This window comes from Leptonychotes weddellii, chromosome 4 (assembly GCF_054177405.1).
Source record: "Leptonychotes weddellii isolate Sample4059 chromosome 4, ASM5417740v2, whole genome shotgun sequence".
NCBI classification, from domain to species: Eukaryota; Metazoa; Chordata; class Mammalia; order Carnivora; family Phocidae; genus Leptonychotes; species Leptonychotes weddellii.
Genome location: NC_138372.1, coordinates 67,265,421 through 67,286,393, shown reverse-complemented (window position 1 = coordinate 67,286,393; position 20,973 = coordinate 67,265,421). Strand labels below are relative to the sequence as shown.

The following is a 20,973-nucleotide window of genomic DNA, read 5'->3' as shown; positions in this document are numbered from 1 at the left end:
CGTGTGTGTGTGTGTGTGTGTGTATAACATTTAAAAGCAAAAAAATCATAAATAGGAAAAACTTCAATGGAACTTATATATATGATAGATATTTCGTTACTACTAAGCAGAATCAGCACAGAAAATTTACTAGCAAATATCTGTTGATTCAACAAATTCTTTGAGCACCTACTCTGTGTGTGTTCCTGTGCTCAGCACTGAGTCTATAACAGTGAGCCAGATAGACGCGGCCCCTATGATGAAAGAGATTATTGTCTATCCATTAAGATAGGAATTAAACAAATAATTACACAAATACCTTGCTCAATACACTTGTGTTACATGCTGTGAAGGATGAATATATAGTGAGAAAATATAACAGGGGAATGTAAGCCTGGGAAACCAAGTTGCTTTGGGCAAAGTTGTATAATAAGCAAAGTTCAACAAAATCTGAATTCTTGGTACTAACATATTTCCTTGGACACAGGAAATAACCAGTAAGAGACAAATGTTTAACTAAAAGCAACTAGTGCCCTCTTCGGCAGCACACATACTAAAATTCAAATGACACAGAGAAGATTAGCCTGGCCCCTGCACAAGGATGACATGCAAATTCATGAAGCATTCCCTATTTTTTTTAAAAAAACAAGCAAAAATTAAAAAATAAAAGCAACTAAACTAGTTCCCACTTAAGTAAATTCTGTCCCTTACTCTATATAACTCAAAAAGCACTTACAGATTTCCATGGTTTTAAGTTTTCTGACTTGAGAAATTTTTCCCCAAAATGAATCAGATCACTTAATTTTGTTTCAAAAAATAATATATTGAAAGCTGACAATTTGGCAATCTGCTATAAGGCTAGGTAAAGATCAACCCACTTTAACATGCAAAAAAAAAAAAAAAAAGCTTAGTATTTCCAGAGCTGTCAAGAACTTCAAGTTATGAAGGAAGTAATTTGATCTCCTGCACTTAAAAACTAGTTACTTACCCATTTCCATCAGCATTCACTCATATAAACTAAGTGTGAGGACCAGAAAGCATATTTTTATTCAGCCTATATCCAACTGGGATACAGAATAGAATGTGAGAAAGTAGTAGGTCTTCTGATATGATCAGAGGGCTAGTCAGTCAAGGAGGCCTGTCTTGAACAGAAGAGTTTTGGGGGGATACCAAAGAGAATTTTGGTGAAATAATTTTATAATTTAATAAAAGTGTCATGACCGGCCCTTAAAGTAGTCTGGGCTTTCTCATGTGCCATGTCAGAACTGACATGGTAAAGCCAATTATCAACTGCCAAGACCCCCAAATGGGCCACCTCAACGACAATGACCGTTTGTATCCTTCCTTACATCTATCTACCTGACTCTGAGATTCCTGGGGCCACACTATCTGCACCCACACATACCACTGCTGATTCTTCTGGTTTGGCAATCTGTTAACCATTTGATCAGACTAGAAGGGCAGACTGGGACACTTCGTTACTGGTTGTTCCTTTGGAAAGAATCAATGAATGTCTATTCCAGCCCACAACTCCATATGCACAGATGCACTGGATAGGATGCATAGAAAGAGTTCATTTTTGTGCAAACCAAGCAAAACCTAACAAGCAAAAAGTTTTCTTTCCCACAAATGAAAAAGTTATACTTCAACTTGTTTACTACAGTTCTCAAAATGACAAATACAATAATAGATAAATCAAAGCCTTTTAACATAGAAAAGTCAACAGACAGTAGGTTGCTGATTGCCTCTATGTGCGTCTCCATCTTGGAAATTTTGCCAAACCCCTAGGAAAATTGAAATTAGGATAATAATTTCAAAGAAGTTTAAATTTCAGATTGACTTCCTTGGGAAACCCAAAAAGACAGCAGTATTCATTCCTCAATGCTCCTTTGTGGGGTTTTTTGTTTGTTTTTTTCTTTGGGGGGCTAGGGAGGGAGTATTTTGCTTTTGTTAAATCACTTCCAGTATCCTAATCACACTAATAGTCCCTGCTTTAGAGAATACCTGATATTTTGTAATAGCCTGTTCCAGAATCATCTTAGAAACATGTATACAGCATTTACTGCCTGGCCACAGTGCTAAGTACTTTATATATATTAACTCATGTAATACTTACACAGCCCTAGAGGGTTGGTATTCAGAGAGGTTGTACAACTTGTCCAAAGTCACACAGCTAAATAGGTGGTGGAGCTGGCATCTGAACCCAAGCAGTCTGCCCTGGTATATAAAGCATAACTTGGAAATAAATATCATATTTTCACTTTGACTTCCATCATTGTTTCATCAACGTTCATCTTGAGGCTTCGCAAGCCTCAGGTGTCTGTCAGCTATTCCTCTGCCTCCTGAACATTCTCTCCCTTCCCCCACTGGTTCTCTACCTGCATTTCCGGCCTGCCTGTCAGATAGTTAATGATCTGCACACAAACACTTACATGAACTAGTGGAGCTAAGCCTTTTAAAAGAATCCTAGGGGAATCCTTTAAAGACGCTTTTACAATATGAATAATCACCCCCTAATTTATTCATCTGTAAATTTTTGTTTGCATATAATAGATTTTCTTCAGGCAGGGCCAAACTGATTCATGCTTTTTTAGCTTTTCTCAGACGCATCACCTTTGCTTTGCCATTTTGTGATTCAAGAAACCCGATTATTTTAATGTCCACAACAACCGTTCTCCTTTGAGAGTTTATAAAAGTGAAAGATATGTAGCACAAAAACTCTTTGTCAGGGAATATTTCTCGTGAAATGGAAATTTTAGCTCCTCTTACTTACTTGGAATGCTTATTTGTTCAGACACAGGACAGTGAAAATAAAATTTGAGGGTCCAGAATATTATTTCTATCCATTTTAATTTTGTCAGGCCAGACCCAGTTTCCAAAGCAGATGAAATTAAATTTTTATATCAACCCACTTCTCACTTTAATGTCAAGAAATTTGCTGTTCTATATGCTTAGACTTTCGAGTAAGTATCAGCTAACCCTGATTGCTGCAATCACCTCTTTGACTGATCTACCAGCTCTGTGAGTCCCACCCTCTGGCAGATTTAGTTTCCAGAGATCAGCAACAAAAACCAGACGAAAGCCTATCTTCATGTGCTTTGAAAGAAACTAAGGAGAATCGGCATACGCAGATATCCCAAAGTTGCCACCAGCTCAATCAAGGGTATGAATGCAGAACTCCGCATTGGGAGCATATAGTGGTTTTGGTCTTCCTTGCTGAACCCCACATTTTGATTTGAAGTACTCCCCTTCAAGTCCGAGGTTCAAATTTAGCTCTTCTGTTGTAATACGATAACGTCCACGATGAATGGCAAGCAATGGAGATCACCATTAATGGGGCTAGCCTATTTGCTTTTCCCTGAGGTCTCTGAAACACATTTTCTAAACTCTTCCATGTGGCCCAGCCCATGTTATGGATTTGTTAACTTTGCAATACATTTGATTGAAACATCATAATTCTTTCCATGACAATAGTGTCTGATGTTACAGATGCCCAACGAGCAAGGTCAATAGTTGACAGATGGAAGTTGGAGCCAAGCAATTACATTTCCCAAACCATTATAAAGAATGTAACTGAAGAAAGGTGGAAGCGGGCCTAAAACACACCAAACAATAAAAAGCACAAAAATAATTGCTTCAAATTTAATGAATCTTTCTTTGATATGACAACCAATCTAAGAATCTCTGCATTCCCTTTCTCTGGTAAAAGTCAAAACATTTTTGAGGCGGTGGCAGTTTATCTAAATTATTGTTTTTCCTCCATCAGTCTTTAGGCTTAATCTCATTTGCTTTTATGGATATGGTAACCCTTTTGAATAGCTTTTAACCTTTTAAAAGTTGCCTTGACCCAAAGAGCCTAAAAAAATTTTAATACAATACTGAATAATAAAAATTGAACAATTGAATGCTTTTCTTACCAGCAGTCTGCATGCAGTGCAGCGGGTCCCAGAGCAGAGTTTCTGTCTGAATGAAAAAAAAATTAAAATACCTGTGTATAGCTTGCTTCTAGCAGAAACCTTCAGCTCTGACCTCTGTTTCATTGGCTCCATTGTTCCTTCTGCCACCACGATATATTGGCTTTCTCTTTTCCAAAGAAAGAGTGTGCTTCCTCCCGCAGCACGTCAGCTTCAAAGGGCTCTTACTTCAAGTGTCCAGCGCATCATTATGGTAAATTTAAGAAATCCTCAGCTTAAGATTGTCTCTTTCAATTGCATATAATGCAGATAACTTCATGACTAAATGTTATAAACCAAGCCTTTTGTTGGCTTTGTTGTTTGTTTTTTTTTCTTACCATAGTCTCTAGGACATTTTCTATTTTGTGTTTAGTAAGATGCAAGATGCAGGACAAGATGATGATCCACAAATACAACTCAATTTTTTTTTAAATCTTTGTGTTGTGGAACTTAATTACCAAGTTAAAGACAACATGGCATTCCTGCCATCCATCGTGGGGAAAGGGATGGGGGGGGGGGCCTCTGGCTGAATGCCAGCCTGGGTTCGGGGTGGGGGGGCGGTTCGTGGTGAAGGCCCGGAGAGCAGCGCCTCCCCTGGGAAGAGCTACCTCCCACCTGGCCGACCCAGCGAGGAGCCACACTTGGCATCCAGAGCCTGGGAAGCCCTATTGTGGGGGATGTCAGTCAGCTGACATCCTGCCTCCTGCTCTCTCTATCTGAGAGGGGGATCTGCATTTTCTAAGCCAGTTGGCAGTATGCACCACCAACAGCAACGCACTGCAGGCCTGTGGTATAGACTGTCACCCTGTGATAAGTGTGCCAGTTCAGTGGTGCAAAGGTTTTCAGATACCCTCCCTTGGGCTATCATTCTCCTCCTCCTCCTCCCCTCTCCCTCACACACACTGAGCATCGGGCTCTCAAGTGCCCTTCTCCACTTGGGTTAGTTACAATAACCCATCTCGGCCAGTGATGCTTAAAATTGAACCATGGTTCAGGGGAGTAGTAGGCTCTCCCCGCAAGCACCCTAATGTGTGAAACAGCCATGCCAGGTAGCTCCCTCACCTTCTCCGAACCAACTACTTATAGAGACCATCCGTCAGTGGAAGTGCGTTTTTGTGCAAGTTCTCTAACCTAGCATTTGAAGGATATACAAACTTGAACGTGTATAGTTTTTCTCTAAGAGCAAGTATCTCCCTAATTGTCCTCTCAAGCAGCCTGCTTCCACCGTGGGCCTAGAAACAGGAAAGGAGGCCAGGTATTGGAGCCCGCCTGGTGACTGAGCAGGTACCTCCAACATGACCACGTTTGTACAGCTGAGGGCTTTTTAGATGGTTGGAATTATTTCATTTGGCACCACGACCGCCTCAAATGATACATATTTTCAGGGAAAGAAACACTGCGAAAGTAAACTTGAACCGATAGGGACATTTATTCTCCAGGTTTAAAATTAATTTCCTGTATTTCTCTGGCTTTAGAAAAAATTCTATTGGAACTGCAACTTTATGAGAAGAAAAATCAGAAACTATTTCTTTTACACTGAGCCCAGTATCAGATGAAATGGAAATGTAAGGATTTCCTTAGCGTTAACCCACTGGAATTCTCCAGCTGAGAACTGAGGTCTGCAGGCTGTTTTAGGTTAAGACCTTGCTCCACTCCATGTTAGGTAATCAGATGTCATTTAGGCAAAATAAATGAGAAGTACTCAAGGAATCAGAAGAGGTGAAAGAGCAGAATCTGGTTTGGATAAAAGTTTAATTCTTCAGTTCCAAGAGGCATAGCCCTTCGAAGATGCTGAGCAAAGTCAGACAGGAGTGGCCGAGTAATGAAGATGGATGCAGCTTGTTATCAGCAAGCCGTTTACTAGGGCTTGACGTAACCTTAAACATTGCAGATAGCTCAATGGCACTTGCCACTAAACTCCTAATTAATGAATAGCAGGCCCTAAATTAACAATGTGCATTTACAGATGAATTCTGGGCACTCATTAAATGATGTTCAAATACCAAGCAGCAACTGTTGGCTTATTCCTGCTGGATTGCTCCATCCACTGGGTGTTTGGGAGGAATTTCCACCAGGGCTTTCCTGTCTGCTAGGCCTAGAGACCAGCTGGGGAGCAGAAAGGGGCACCGTTCTCAGGGGGTATACGGGGCAAGGGGATGCGAGCTCAGCTTTGAGCCATAACACCTGTGCTGCCATTTTTAGGGGATCAGAAACAATCTCAAATGGAGCCGGTGCTGACAATAAAAGTTAAAAAAAAAAAAAAAAAGTTTGAATCCTAACCAACTCTGCCAGGGAAGGAATGAGACTTCGCAGAGAGCAGCCTCACAGTACACATTCGTGGGCGGGCTGGAATGTACTCCGGGGGCGGAGGGTTTAGACAATGTGTAGATTTGCTTGGCCAAAGCTTCATTAATAAACAATTAAGGGCTTGTGGTGAGGGAGCCGGGGTCTGGCGGCAGCCCGCCGTCCTCACTGTCCTTCCAATGAAGCGGGAGGCCGAGCCCCAAAGCCCAGGCGCTGTGACCAGAGCCAACCAAAAATGCTTTCTGCAGCAAACGGTAGCCAAGCTAACTATCTAGCACCTTTTGGTGGTGGGGGGGTTCCTCTGGATGTCGAGGAATAAAATGGGGAGCTGCGGGCTTGTAACGTAACAAGGATGTAGACCCCACGTGGGAAGGTGTATATATGACTATTAAATAATATTATTACCTTCAAGTCGTGCGGAAGTAAAATAAAGATGGAAGCCAAGTATGAGTAAGGAACTGGAAAGTAAATTAAGTGGAAAAGAAACATTTTCTAAACTTCTGTGGGAGGCGGCAATAAAAAAGGATCCTTGCAAGACTATGGTGAGGAGCAGAATGGATTTAAGGGGAGAGGATGTTCCGCAAACATCTCCCTTTGAGTCATGTCTGCTCTGGCTAAAATCCTGAGGCGGGGCCCTTCTGTTGTGAAGGGAAAGCATCTGAGGTTTATGAGCGGTCACTCTCCGGAAGCATCCATGCTAAAGAAAGCACAGCTGCCTGCCCGCTGAGGGCACAGGGCAGAGGCTGTGTGACAGCCCGGGCAAATTCCCTGCGCTGCAGTGCCAAGATCCATGTATGGTCAAAAGCAAAGGCATTCTCTTGTTTCTATGGATCATTCCCACATCGGGCTTTTCAAATTTGGGTTTGTGTATGTTTAGGGACAGGGTATTCCTATGGCCCCACAGAGGCAGTATAAAAACAAACCGGTTGCCAAAGCAGAAAAAACAACAACAACAACAACAACAAAAACCCAAACTCTTAATTTGAAAATGCCAAAGGGACTTGTGTTGGGGCGGGGGCTAGGGGATGGGGGTGCTGTACTCTCCACGTCTGCCACCTAAATATTCCTAAGTAATTACTGGGTAGGAATTGAACTAAGGGGGTGGGGGGAACAGGTGTTTCCCTTTTCCCAAGGGCATTTCTCATTTATTATATATCTAGTCCAAAGTTTCTTTTTGAGCAGACTTTGTCACATCCAGCCAAACAGAGGCTGTGTGAAAAAAGCACCTTAAGCAATCATTTTAAGAGCTGCCCTCATTCCACATTGTGTGACTGAATACAAATCCTTTATTCTTCCCAGTTTGATGATGAAATGGAGATTTAACCTCTGCTTGCCATCATTATCAGTTCACTGAGTTTCTGAGTATAAACCACAAAGCTCCTGAAAATGTAAGTTACTGGATGTTTGCCCTCGCCCCATTCCCCCCACGCCCAAAGCAATCCAAATACAGAGCTTACTGGGAGGGGAGAAGATCAATAGGAAACACTTTCTTATTACAAAATTCCCCTGGATTTCTCAGAACTCCATCCATAGTGGATTTCTAGTCTCAGTGGTCATACAATTAGGAAAAAAAGTGAACTTCAGACAATAAAAGAGAATGAGCAAAGGACAGACACGAATCACAGTTATCTTTTTCTACCTCCATTATAAGCTGTATAACCCAGCTCATCATGGCATATATGCGTAGGCCACATTTCCTCAGGTTTCAAAAGCCTGATGGTTCAATCAGAAATGTATGTCACAATAAAGCAACAAAAGACCTGTCCTTTACATAACCCTCACTGGCAACATCTCGAGATTCCCTTGTCCGTTTTCTGATTCAAGGGGTCCCTGGGGTGTGTCTCGTGTGTGTCCCAGATCACTGCCAGTGTCCTCTGCATCCGCTTTATGGCGTTTCCTCAACTTTCTGTCATTCCTGACTCCTAGAATGACACTCCAGATGTTAAAACTGACATCAGTCCTCTAGCCAAATATTTCCATCCCAACATAATCCCTTTTAAGAGTGTGACCTTGGCCTGGAGAAGCTTTCCTGGGCCTAAATAAAAGGAGCCCATTCTTCCTCTGTCTAACATATTATCTAGGAAGTTAAAGGCTGGCCATTTATTCTTGGGAGGGTTTTCTCCTTGGGGGGCAAGTCATCAGTTCCAACCTGACAGCTATTAATCCTCTCCTCTGTCCAAAGAAAGCTTCACCAGCTAATTTCACGAACCCAGATAAACATGTCTAAGTATGCCCATATATACAGTGGAGACCCTCACTCCGTGATCCTCAAATACAAATGATTCGGTGAAATGATTTTTCCAAAAATGTTGTTACTACATACAGGATAATATATTGACCCAGTTGTCAGCCTTATCCTGTAACACCAGTGTTTTTGTAGGACTGCCTCTTGTATTAAAGAAATCCTATTTGCTATAACAAAAGAACCCCAAAAGGCATTAATTGATAAAACATAACAGTGTATTTCTCCCTTGAAAAACCCCATAATGGGTGCTTTTTCAGGAAAATGATCCAGGGTCCCAGACTCATTCCACATTATAGCTCCACTATCTTTAACACATGGCCCCCAAGGTCACCACGCTCTTTGACATCAAACTGAGAGAAGCGGAAAGAGAGGCACACTGTTTCTTAATGCTCTTGACTCAGCATCAACACACTGCATACGATCCATTGGTGAAAACCAATTATATCATCCCTCCTAGATATAAGGGGTGGGGAGCTAAAAATATAGTCCATGGCTGAGAAATCATTTCCAATCGATAACTCTACAGCCTGGAAGAGGAGAACGAATGTTGAGGACAGCCAAGCACTTCTGCCAGAATACTAGGCTGATTATATATATATGTATATGTGTGTGTGTGCGCATATATATATATATAAAACATATTGTTCACATGTATATAAACAAAAGAACTATGACAGTATATATTCAATTTCAATTTGCCCTTATTTTGAACTTTTTATAGTCGAGGTGTATTATCCTATTTAGTTCTTACCATAAGCCTAAAATGAGACAGGTGCACTTTCCAAATAGAGGAAGTATGGAATCTTAGAAAACTGTTGAAGGATAAACATGAGTTGGAGAAGATGATATCAATGGGAATGGTAGAGTGAGGACCTCCGAAACTCTGCTCCATCATAAAGCAAAAACAACACCAGCCAAAAATGGTCAGAATCAAATTTTTCAAAACTCTGGAAATTAACCAAAGGCTTGCAATGAGGAGTATTTACTCAAGAAAAACAGCTGAATCTCCATAAGAAAAGCAAGCTTTAGGGCGCCTGGGTGGCTCAGTTGGTTAAGCGACTGCCTTCGGCTCAGGTCATGATCCCAGGGTCCTGGGATTGAGTCCCACATTGGGCTCCCAGCTCAGCGGGGAGCCTGCTTCTCCCTCTGACCCTCTCCACTCTCATGCTGTTTCTCTCTCGCTCGCTCTCTAATAAATAAATAAATAAATAAATAAATAAATAAATAAATAAATAAAATGTTTAAAAAAAAAAAAAAGAAAAGCAAGCTTTGTGGTATGATAACTTGTCCTATTCCCATCCCACTTTCCTCAGTGCTGATGTAAACTTGAAAACCAACAATCCAACAATTAGTAAAAACCAGCAGCCTAGCAGCCACTGGAGGGGTCGAAGTGAACTGTCATTATTTTACCAGTCTGCCAGTTTCCTGAAAACCCCCACTTGAAGGATTATCTCTATTTAACCTGACTCAGAGCTCACTTAGGGTGAAAAGCCTTGTGTTTGTCAAAAACAATCAGCAGCAATTGTATAACATTGCAGTTACCTGAGGCAGTGATAATAATTGGGACAAATTAGAAACTAACCAAAAAAACTTAAAAATCTTGGGAATGAAATGTTCATTGCAGCTTTAAAAATGCTGACATATTTCTGGGAATCTAGAAATCCATGTGCATGTATAGAGCTGTTCACATATCTAGGTAAGAGCTGAGAGGCCCTAAACTCACATGTCTGGCTAATCTTGAGGCTCTCTGGAAGCAAGATGCAAAGGCTAATGTAGAGTTGTAGACCTCCAACCTGAGTGTTGAAGATGGATCTCAATACACATGCAAAGCCCTTCAGCAAAGGCTGGGAGACTTACTGGCTCCAGGTATTTAAGAAAATCTCTTCCCAATCATTAGGTTTCTTCTAAGTTAACCAAACAGGCTGTCAGTGGTTAAACATGACAAATTAAACAGATTTTAAAAATTAGTTCAACAAAAAATTCTGCCTCTGATTTCCACAGTTACCATGTTGTATTATTTTAAACATCTTTTTTTTTTTCAACAAAGTTGTGAAACTTGCAAAAGAAAAAGTATCAAGAGAAACTGTCCCCGAGGAAGCCCAGATGTTAGACTTGGTAGACAAAGATTTTAAATCAGATATTTTAAATATATTCAAAGAACTAAAGGACACCACATCTAAAGAATTAAATAAAAGTATGAGAATGATGGTCTCACCATATAAAAAATATCAATAAAAAGATATTTCTATTTTGAAAGCACAAATAGAAATTATGGAGTTGAAAAGTACAATAATTGAAATAAAAAATTCACTAAAAGGGGATCAATATCATATTTTAACTGGCAGAAGAAAGTATCAGTGAACTTGATGATTGAGATTATCCAGTCTGAAGAACAGAAAGAAAAAAGAATGAAGGAAAATGAGCAGTCTCAGATACTTAGTAGCACACCAAAAAGGGTATCAACATATGCAAAATGGGAGTCCAGTAGAAGAAAGAAAGGAGCAGAAAAAAATATTTGAATAAATAATGGCCCAAACTCCCAAAATATGATGAAAAACATTAACCCATACATCCAAGAAGCTCAATCCCACAAATAAATAGGATAAAACTCAAAGGGATCCACACCGAGATACACTGCAATGAAATTTTTGAAACACAATGAGAAAATCTTGAAAAAAATAAGAGTGAAGTGATGCATCATGTATAAGATTAAGATTAACATCTAATTTTTTTATAAAATACCTTCGAGGTATTTTATTTTATCAATCCATCAATATGACATAATTTTAAACATTATATACCTAACAACAGAAAACCAATATCTATAAAGCAAAAGTATATTTCATTCCTTATTATGGCTGAATAATATCTACTGCATGGATATGACACATTTTGCGTATTATATAACACATGAATCTTGAATCCATTATGCTCAGTGAAAGAAGCCAGACTCAAAAGGCCTCATATTGTATAATTCCATGACTATGAAGTGTCCAGCATAGGTAAATCCATAGAGATAGAAAACAGATTTGTGATCACAGGAGTTATAGAGGGGGGAAATGGGTAATGATTGCTAAGGGGTACAGGTTTACAAAAATCTTGGAACCATATCAGTGCTTTCCTTTTTTAGGTATTCTAGGTAAAAAAGAACTACATAGTGGAAAAAAAAAAAAAAAGGCAAACAAACTTCAATGTCAGACATACTTGCAATCAAATCTCCACTCACCTCTAACCCATGATGTGTATGCAAGAAATATTAAGTTAAAATGTATTATAATTTTTAAATTGATATAACCTACATACTTCAAAATTTTCATTTGGACTTTGATATTTGTATTAGTATTCTTTATTGCTGCATAAGAGATTACCACAAACTTAGAGGCTTAAAACCACACAAATTTGTTATCTCACAGTTCCCATGGGTCAGGGGTCAAGCACTGGTGAGTTGGGTCTTCTGTTCAGGGTGTCACCAGGCTAAAATCAAGATGTCAGCAAGAGCTGCAGATCTCATCTGGGACTCAGAGTCCTCTTCCAAGTTAATTGGAAGAATTCAGTTCCTTGAAGTTATAGGACTGAGGCCTTCCCTTCCTAGAGGCTCCACCCTTCCCTACTATGTGGCCTGTTCCACAACATGAAAGTTGCTTTCTTCACAGGTAATAGAAAAGCATCTCTATTGTTTTTTCTGATCCTGATTTCTAGACTCTGTTTTAAATGGCTCATATAATTAGGTCAGGTCCATCCACAATAATCCTTCTTCTGATGAATTTAGAGTCAACTGACTGGAGATCTTAATCACAGCTGTAAAATCCATTCATCTTCACCATACTGTGTAATCAATCAAGGGAGTGACTATCTCATCATCTTCACAGGTACAGCCCTCACTCAAGGGTAGAGGCATATACCAGGTATGGGTCACTGGGGTTATCTTAGAATTCTACCTACTACAAGTAGGCTGTTCTATGATTGTCAACCATGTATGGGTCTTGCTAAGTTACGAGTATATACAAGCATGGTCACTGTTTGGACACCATTTGGGGAGACTTAGTCAAGCCATACACCATCAGAGCTAGAATCTGCTTAAGCATGGGACCTATTAGTAGCTTCTAAACCTGACTGCCCATCAGAACAACCTGGAAATTTTCTCCTAGAAATTCTGATTCAATATCAAAGCTGATACCTCTCTACACACACATACACACACATGCACACACACACACACACATGCACACATCCATGTTTTTGAAAAGTTCCAGATGAGCAGCAAGGTTGAGACTCTAACATTCTATAAGCCACAATTAATGGAGAAAAATAAAAACAGTAATATGAGTAAACCTTATGTGGGCTTGTTAAATAATTAAATTTATACACATATATAACTAGTTATAATATTTAATTTAATCACCAATTCTTTCTCACTTTTTATTCATGGGGGAAAAAATGTAGCATAGAAGAGGAAACCTGTGGTTTAAATGTCAGACGTACTTGAATTCAAAATCTCCACTCCACTTGCAGCTCATGTATAATCTCCATAAATTACTGAAGCTCTCAGTTTCAGGTTCCTCACCAATAATGTGGGGATATCAGTACCTGTGTCACCCAGGTCTCAGGAGGATGGTGAGGATGAAAGGGTCTGGCAAACTCTTTTAAACACGTTGCTAGAGGAAAATCGGAGTCCTTGTTCTGCAGTCTCCTTGACTTTTGGGCTGCAGCAATTCCTTGGGTCCGTCCTAGGAGCATCCTGGGAGAACTGGTCCTCCTGTCCCCATATTTTGGGAAAGGCAAGGAAAGCTTTCCAAAACAGGATAGCCCCTTTCTCTCAGGCTGCCTTCCATTCCCACTGCTCAGTCTTCCCTATGTGGGATCTGCCTGACAGGGAAAGAGCCATACATCTGTGCATATTAAAGGTTGTCTATAGGTGGAGGGTGTATGTTCCCTAGAAATTTTTAATACCATATAACCCTCCTCCCTCACATTGCATGACACATAAATTGGGCATGCATGGCCAACTGCAGCACGAAATGCCACTCCTGCACCCACCACACCATACTACCCTTTGCGCCCACCCACCTGGTTAGTCGCAATTAGTAACGCCTCAGAACCAGCTCACTGCCACTGACTTGCCCAGTGCTTTGCACCCAATACTTCACTTCTCCTGCCAATGGGAGAGGTTAGGAAAGGCAGGACAAGTGGTCTGGCCTGATAGAAAGGGAAATACAGACTTCTGCATAAAATCAGAACCATTAACATCTGAGTGTTCATTTTCTCAAACTTTCAAATAATAATAATGCCTATTTTTTTAAAAAGATTTTACTTATTTATTCATGAGAGAGAGAGAGGCAGAGGAAGAAGCAGTTTCCCTGATTCAGGACTCGATCCCAGGACCCTGGGATCGTGACCTGAACCAAAGGCAGAAGCTTAACCATCTGAGCCACCCAGGTGCCCCTAATAATACCTATTTTTATCTAACTTAAAGGATTGTTCAGAGCATGAAGTGAGATAATAGATATCAAATGCAGTTTGTAATCTGTGAGGCACTAGATAGTCACATTTTAAGGGCAAGATCTCAAAGTAGGTCAAATAACATTAGGAGGGACTGAGTCTCATTCCCTCAAACCTTTTCCCATGTGTCATATTATGTTTTATCGTTAATTATGCATGTCTAAATCACCCTATTGGACTATACGCTCCTTCAGATCAGGGATGTCTTGTTTGTTCAGAATTTGGGCTTTGAGCAGAGCAGGAGCCATGATCTGAGGTACAGGATGGGAGATGTGTATTTGTCTATAATGGATCACCCAGAGCCTGACATAGCATAAGAATGGAAACCCCAGGAGGGCAGGGAATTTTATCTCTTTGGTTTATTGCTGTATCTCCAGTACTTGACAACAGTGTCTGAAAGAGTAAGCACTCAATAAATGTTTGTTGAGCAAATGAATAAGCAAGTGTTTGCTGGATTGAGTTACAATAGGGTAAGTTTTGATAGAATAAAATGGCAGCTGCCTTCATCTCTAGGAGGGGAGCAAGCAAGGCTAGCTGAGGCAAAGGTCAGAGTCTTGGAGGTGCTCTCTGTGTGTGAGCTCCACTCATCCTCTCAGAATAGCTCTCCCTCACCCTGTCTGCCTCTCTACATTTCTCTAATGCTCCTCACCCCCCACACTTCATACTGTCCTGTGACTGCTCAAAACCCTTGCCTGGAACCTAGCCCAGGCCTCCCCATTTATGCTCCCAAATTGCCTCCACTCTCCAGCTCCTTCCATTCACCACTTTCCCATCAGCCTTCCTGCCCTGATAGGTCACAGCAACCTGAGAAATTGCACCCATACATTGTACGGAGAGTGTAGCTGCTTCTTGTTTTTATCTCTTGTTTCTTGAGTACCTTCTCTGCCAGGACCCCAACACCCCTCCACCAAACTTCCATAGTAAACTCACTTCTGCCTCATCATTTACTATTTACCACCTACCTCATTGGAGGTATGTTATATTAGTCGGGGTTCTCCAAAGAAACAAAAGCAACAGGATGTATATATAGAAAGAGATTTATTATAAGGAATTGTCTCACATGATAGTGGAGACCCAGAAGTCCCAAGATCTGCAGTCAGCAACCTGGGGACGCAGGAGAGCCGATGATAAAGTTCCAGTCTGAATGCTGGAAGGCTTGAGACCAAGGAAGGGCTGATGTTTCACTTCGAGTCTGAAGCCTGGCAAAAGCTGATGTCTTGGTTCAAAACGGGGTCAGGCAAGAAGAATTCTCTCTTACTCAGGGGAGGATCAACCTTTTTGCTCTATTGGTGCCTTCAACTGATTGGATAAGGCCCACCCACATTAGGAAGAGCAATCTGCTTTACTCAGTCTTATGAGTCAAATGTTAATTCCAAAACACCCATACAGACACACCCAGAATAGTGTTTGACCAAATATCTGGGTACCCCACAGCCCAGTCAAGTTGACTCATAAAATGAACCATCACAGATGTACAATTGTCACCTTAGTCACCTACTAAACCCTAAATTAGGCTTCTCTGAGGCATATATTTTCTTTCTGTCTTCTAGAATTAAAGGATGGCCCTCACAAGGCAAGTTCCGTGAAAGGGAAGAGGTTCACCACCCCCAGCCTGTCTTGTCTCACTTCCCAAGCCTGGGGCACCAGAACTGACTTGAAGCAGAATTGTACCCTCCCTAAAATGAACCTCCTAAAGCCAGCAAGGAAGAACTCCTGGAGCTACAACCTCTTTTGTCTTCTTTGCTCACTCCCCAGCCACCCTTATGAATGCTGACTTTGTACTTAAAGCACACTCACTCTTTTCTTTGATGTAACTTACCATGGCTGCCAGCCCAATCACCAGTATTCATGTCATTAACTGTGTCAAATAAATATCATTGTAAGTTTGATTTAGTACTAAACACTGTGATCAAGTTGAAAAGACATGAGACAAATAATCAGAAGACTTGAGCTTGAATACTGATACCATCCCTTACTAGAAATAAGAAAATGAAGAAAACACCTCAATTCATGGAGCCCCAGTTTTCTGGTCTGTTTCCTTACCTACCTTGTGGCACCATTGTGAGCATCAATGAAATCGAGGTCCATCTTGGTAATGGAAGTTCTTGCTAAGTGATAATATTATGAATTATTAAGTATTATTTCTAATGCTATTATGTACTGTTAAATACTAACAGTATGTGCTGTTAAATTATTTTCCATCTTCACAGTTTGTTGTTTTTCATAACCCTCCACTCATTACTTTAAAAGTAAATAAATAAAAAACTTCAAAAAGCCTCTGAAAGACAGGAGCTTCAAACAAACTCTGCTATCATGCCCCAGGAATCAAATAGAAAAGGATGGAAGGAAATATATCCAAACTTTGGGAGATGCAAAAATCCAAGAACAGAAATGGCTGTGCATAGCTTCAACGAATAGGAAGTGCGTTGTCCTTGGAGGAGGCATTTCGTTCACCATAGCGGGACAGAGATACTGCGCTTTAAGAAAGGCCTTCATTTATCATAAAAATGATATCGGGTATCATGCAGACCAGCTGTGAGGCTCTCCAAGGGTGAAAAAGACAGGACAAATTGTGTCCAAGTGTCGAGGAAGAGAGGGTCACAACTCTTCCAGTGCAGCCGTGGAGCCCATTGGGCAGCAAGAACAAAACAGCCTTGACTCAGTGCCAGCAAAGCAAAGGTGGGGTCATGTCAGAAGGCATATACAGGGAAAATTCATATCTCTGCTTTATAATGGATGCTCTCTTGTACTCAAAAAGCTTCGATGAATTATGAAAGACATTTATCAGACATTAGAAAAATTCCAACATTGGAAAAATTTACCACCATTTATCAGAGGCTTGAAGCTACAATGTATTTTTCACTATGTGATATGGAAACACATGTGCAGTGAGTGGGTGGGTTTCTGGTTCAACACCAAACCCACACTGTCCTACTAGTAATTGGATTCAGCCGAATACAGGACAGTGCATTCCAGGTCACTGAGCATCTTAAAGCTGGAAACAAAACTCATTCCAAATGGTACTTAAACCCAATAATGACGACTGAAACCGTCATACCAGATAACTTAACCTTTGGTATCACATTGTGATGGGGGCAACAGGCTTGAACATGACCAAGTCAAATGCACTTAGCATTCAACTGTAAGCGTGACTGACTCCATCTTAGACCTGTTCTCTCAATCTAAATTTGCGGAGGCTTTTCACCCTAAAGTCGCATCTGCTTCTCCATGGCCTGATCAGTCCTTAATTGTATCTAACTGATCTCCATTTGTACCCTTGAATTGGTGAATCACAACCTAATTTAGAAATTCAACAGTGTTCTACATCTCACTGCCTCCTTTGATGCTCCCGACAGTCTTGTGGAAGTGTCAGGCGTGTCTGGAAAAATACTTTCAATCTTCTCCTACATATGAAAAAACTAGGTCAAAGAATAGCTACCCCAAGGTCTAACCACTGCTAAATATCAGAGCTGATAAGAGAGTCCAGGTTTCATGACTCCCTAGTCCAGTGCTCCTTAAATATGGAAAAGAACTTCTGGATCTTAGGGCTCTGAGACCCTCACAATGTGCTCCTCTGGGACATCTCGTAATTTCCTCTTCAGGAGCTCCTTAAGAATAGCATAAAGGCATATCCAGCTGGAACCATTTACACAAACTGTACAGCCTGGAGGCACGGGATGGACTTAATGACCCTAGGCTAATCAATTCCTGCTTCCTAACACAAGGAGTGATTGCAAAGTAATGATCCACCAGCCCCAGACAAACATCACAGTTATACATTAAATGAAGTTTCTGATTCCTCATTCCATGATAAATGTATGGTTAATCCTGATTCCTGATCCATCATAAATTGCTCTTCTCTTCAGGGTCACTAAGTGACATTTGACTGTGAGTTGTAGAGGAAGTTGAGCACAAGAGCTTCAGCTGGAGTGGGTGCAATCTTGTAAGTATTGTAAGTGTTCGCATTAATCTGTTGCCATCTGTCTTTATTTTGCTAACCCACTCAATCGGACACCATAAATGTTAACAGACATAAAAATGCTTTTCTTCAACATTAGGCACACACATCTTCTTGCTTCACCTCCTGAATGTCAGACAGCCCCTGATTACCGTAGGCAATGCCATGATGATCCCCTAGCTCCCTGAAGTGGCTCTGAACAGCGATGCCATATAAGGCATTGTTTCCAAATCCACCACCAGTTTTTGGAGTCCATTTCAAGGCTCCAGTGCTCCTATACTTGGCAGCAGATTTCGCCCCTTCTTTCAAAGAAAGATCCAGAATGCAACCTTTAGCTCATCCTCCAAGAATGCGGACTCAAGCTGAGGTGGTGAAGGTTAAGCCAAACGCTTTTTATTCTGTCAAGCGGATCATGATGGAGGCAGCTATACTCTTACCTCTGTCCCCCACTATACTACACATCAAAAACCAGAAAAGACCCTGTGCTCTTGGTACTATCTAGTATATGGAAAAGCCATTCATTTGATGATTTGAGTAAAAAGGTTCTAAATAAGAGCCTTGCCCTGTAATTTCTAAGAAATCTGCCATCTCTGGGCCATTCAGGGCTCTCTTTGAAGTCTTTATCACCTTAATTTACTTTGGCAACTTTTGAAAGGACTGAATAATCTTAGAAGTTTATTTTGCTGAGACCTTTTGTCTGCATTGTGGTGGATGCTGTGGTGCCCCACCCAAATCCATCCTCTGGGACTGAGACACTCATTCCCTCAGCCACTGGCAGTGTTGACGACCTACAACCCTTAGCTGAGTGCCTCTCTAGGACTCGCTCTAAAGATTCACCTCATCCAGGGTCATACCCTACCCCTAGAGCCACCCACATCCCATGACTGGTCACTACAGGGGTATAAAGGCCCAGTCCTCTAGTCCCAATTGAGGACAACTCTGCAGAAGTAGCCCCGCTTCAGAGATCCCCAAAGGGCCCTATGATGAAGGTCACAGGACTCCGAGCCCTTTGCTGGGATTGTATCACAGTTTGTCTTCTCTCTTTCCCCAATCCTATTCCCTTCCCTTCCTCCAAAGGCAGAGCACTACCCAGTACATCCTCTGAGTCTGCTTCTTGAAGAACTTGACTTACAACATGAACATTTGAAAGATAATGGATTTCTGAGCTGGAATCAAATGCACAACAGTTTATTGGCTTGTTTTTACTCTTCTTTTCAATAATGACTGATAATTTTGAGCTTTGGGCTAAAAGGGAATCTTCATTCTAGAAAATAGTTTTTGCAGGTGGCAAAAGAACATTGTTAAGGCTGGTAAAGAATATATGTGTTACTCTTTCAAACACAAATAATTTTATAGTATAAACACTCTATCATTATGAGTCAATTGCCAATTCTGTATCAGTTGAAATGTAGGTGTCTGTGTGGAGGAAGGTAAAGAAACAGCTAATATGCCCCGAGTCCACATACTCTTTGTCTGAATTTTCTATCTCCTCTGAAGGTCAATACATTGGGAGTTTCACTCTCCCACCCTTCTCTTCCTATTTTGGGGGACCAAATCCTGACTGCTGGGGCCAAGATTATGATTTTTTTTTTTTTGGTAGTAATAGAATCAGAAGGGAGGGTAAGCACATCATGCTTGAAAACCCCAAGAAGTAGCTCCTTGCTCCCTAGTCGACTGGCTGTCAGTTACATCTCAGCCACCAGTCCTCCTGCAAATAGGTAGGGGATCAGAGTGCCCTATTTCTCTTCCCTATTTTCCTCTATCCTATACAATTTGTCATGCCTCCAGACCTATGTTTCTTGCCTCTGTTAGTTGTCTCCACTTATCTCTAGGGATGTTATGAAAACCAAAAATGATTGAAGTAGAGAGGGTTTTAATTTATTAACTGGAAAACACGTATTTCCAATATCACCATTAGAAGAAAGGGAAAGTGATATGAAACTAAGATAATAGCCCTAAGTTTCACAACTCCCAAGCTGTTATGAGGCATTTTATCACTCTGACCCACAATTACTGTCTGTGTCTATCTGGTTCCATTCAAGCATCCAGTGGGAAGACAAGAAGACTACAGGCCAATTCCAGAATGGTATACTTTTGAAATCATTAACTGTATCAGTGCCTGTTCCTAGATTAGGTGGGAAATACCCAAGTAAAATGGCACCATTTAGCCAAAATGCTTACATATCTCTTTGGTGGCCATGGTATGTCACTTCAGTTTTTGTAAATGGTTGTTTAGTTATAAGTCCATAATTTTAAAATTCACCCATAAAGACAAGGTAGAGCAATAATCTGATATAAATGTTGACCAAAAGTTAAGAGTGTGATTATAAGAGAAAGGAGATTGACCATACCAGCCAAACCTATCTATAAATTCAGTGCAATCCTATCAAAATTCCAATGGCATTTTTTCACAGAAATTTTTTTTTAAAATACTGAAATTTGTATGGAACCACTTAAGAACCCAAATGGCCAAAGCATTCCTGAGAAATAATGAATTTGAAGGCCTCATGTTACCTGATTTCAAACTATATTACAAAGCTATATTAATGAAAACAATATGGTACTGGCATAAACACATAGACCAACAAAACAGAATCTAGAACCCAGAAATAAACCCACCCATATATGGTCAACTAATATTTGACAAGGGTGCCAAGAATACTCAATGGGGAAATCATAGTCTCTTCAATAAATAGTGCTGAGAAAATTGGATATTCACAGCAAAAGAGTTCAATTGAGCCCCTATCTTACACCACACAGAAAAATTAAATTGAAATGAATTAAAGACTTAAATGTAAGACCTGAGACCATAAAATTCCTAGAACAGACCATAGGGAAAAATCTCCTTGACATTGTTCTTGGCAACAATTTTATTCAATTTGATACCAAAATCATAAGCAACAGAAGCAAAAAATTAATAAGTGGGACTATATCAAGCTAAAAAGCTTCTACACAGCAAAAGAAACAGTCAACAAGATGAAAGGCCAATCCAGGAAATGGAGAAACTATTTGCAAATCATGTATCTCATAAGGAG

At 40.6% G+C, this 20,973-nt stretch overlaps 1 non-coding gene across 1 annotated transcript; it reads left to right on the top strand.

The window, feature by feature from the left end:
• The first annotated feature begins 508 nt into the window (after nucleotides 1-508).
• LOC115943654 (U6 spliceosomal RNA) lies at nucleotides 509-615 on the top strand. The gene has a single exon (XR_004078239.1). It is a non-coding gene; the product is annotated as a U6 spliceosomal RNA (small nuclear RNA).
• Nucleotides 616-20,973: the final 20,358 nt, after the last annotated feature.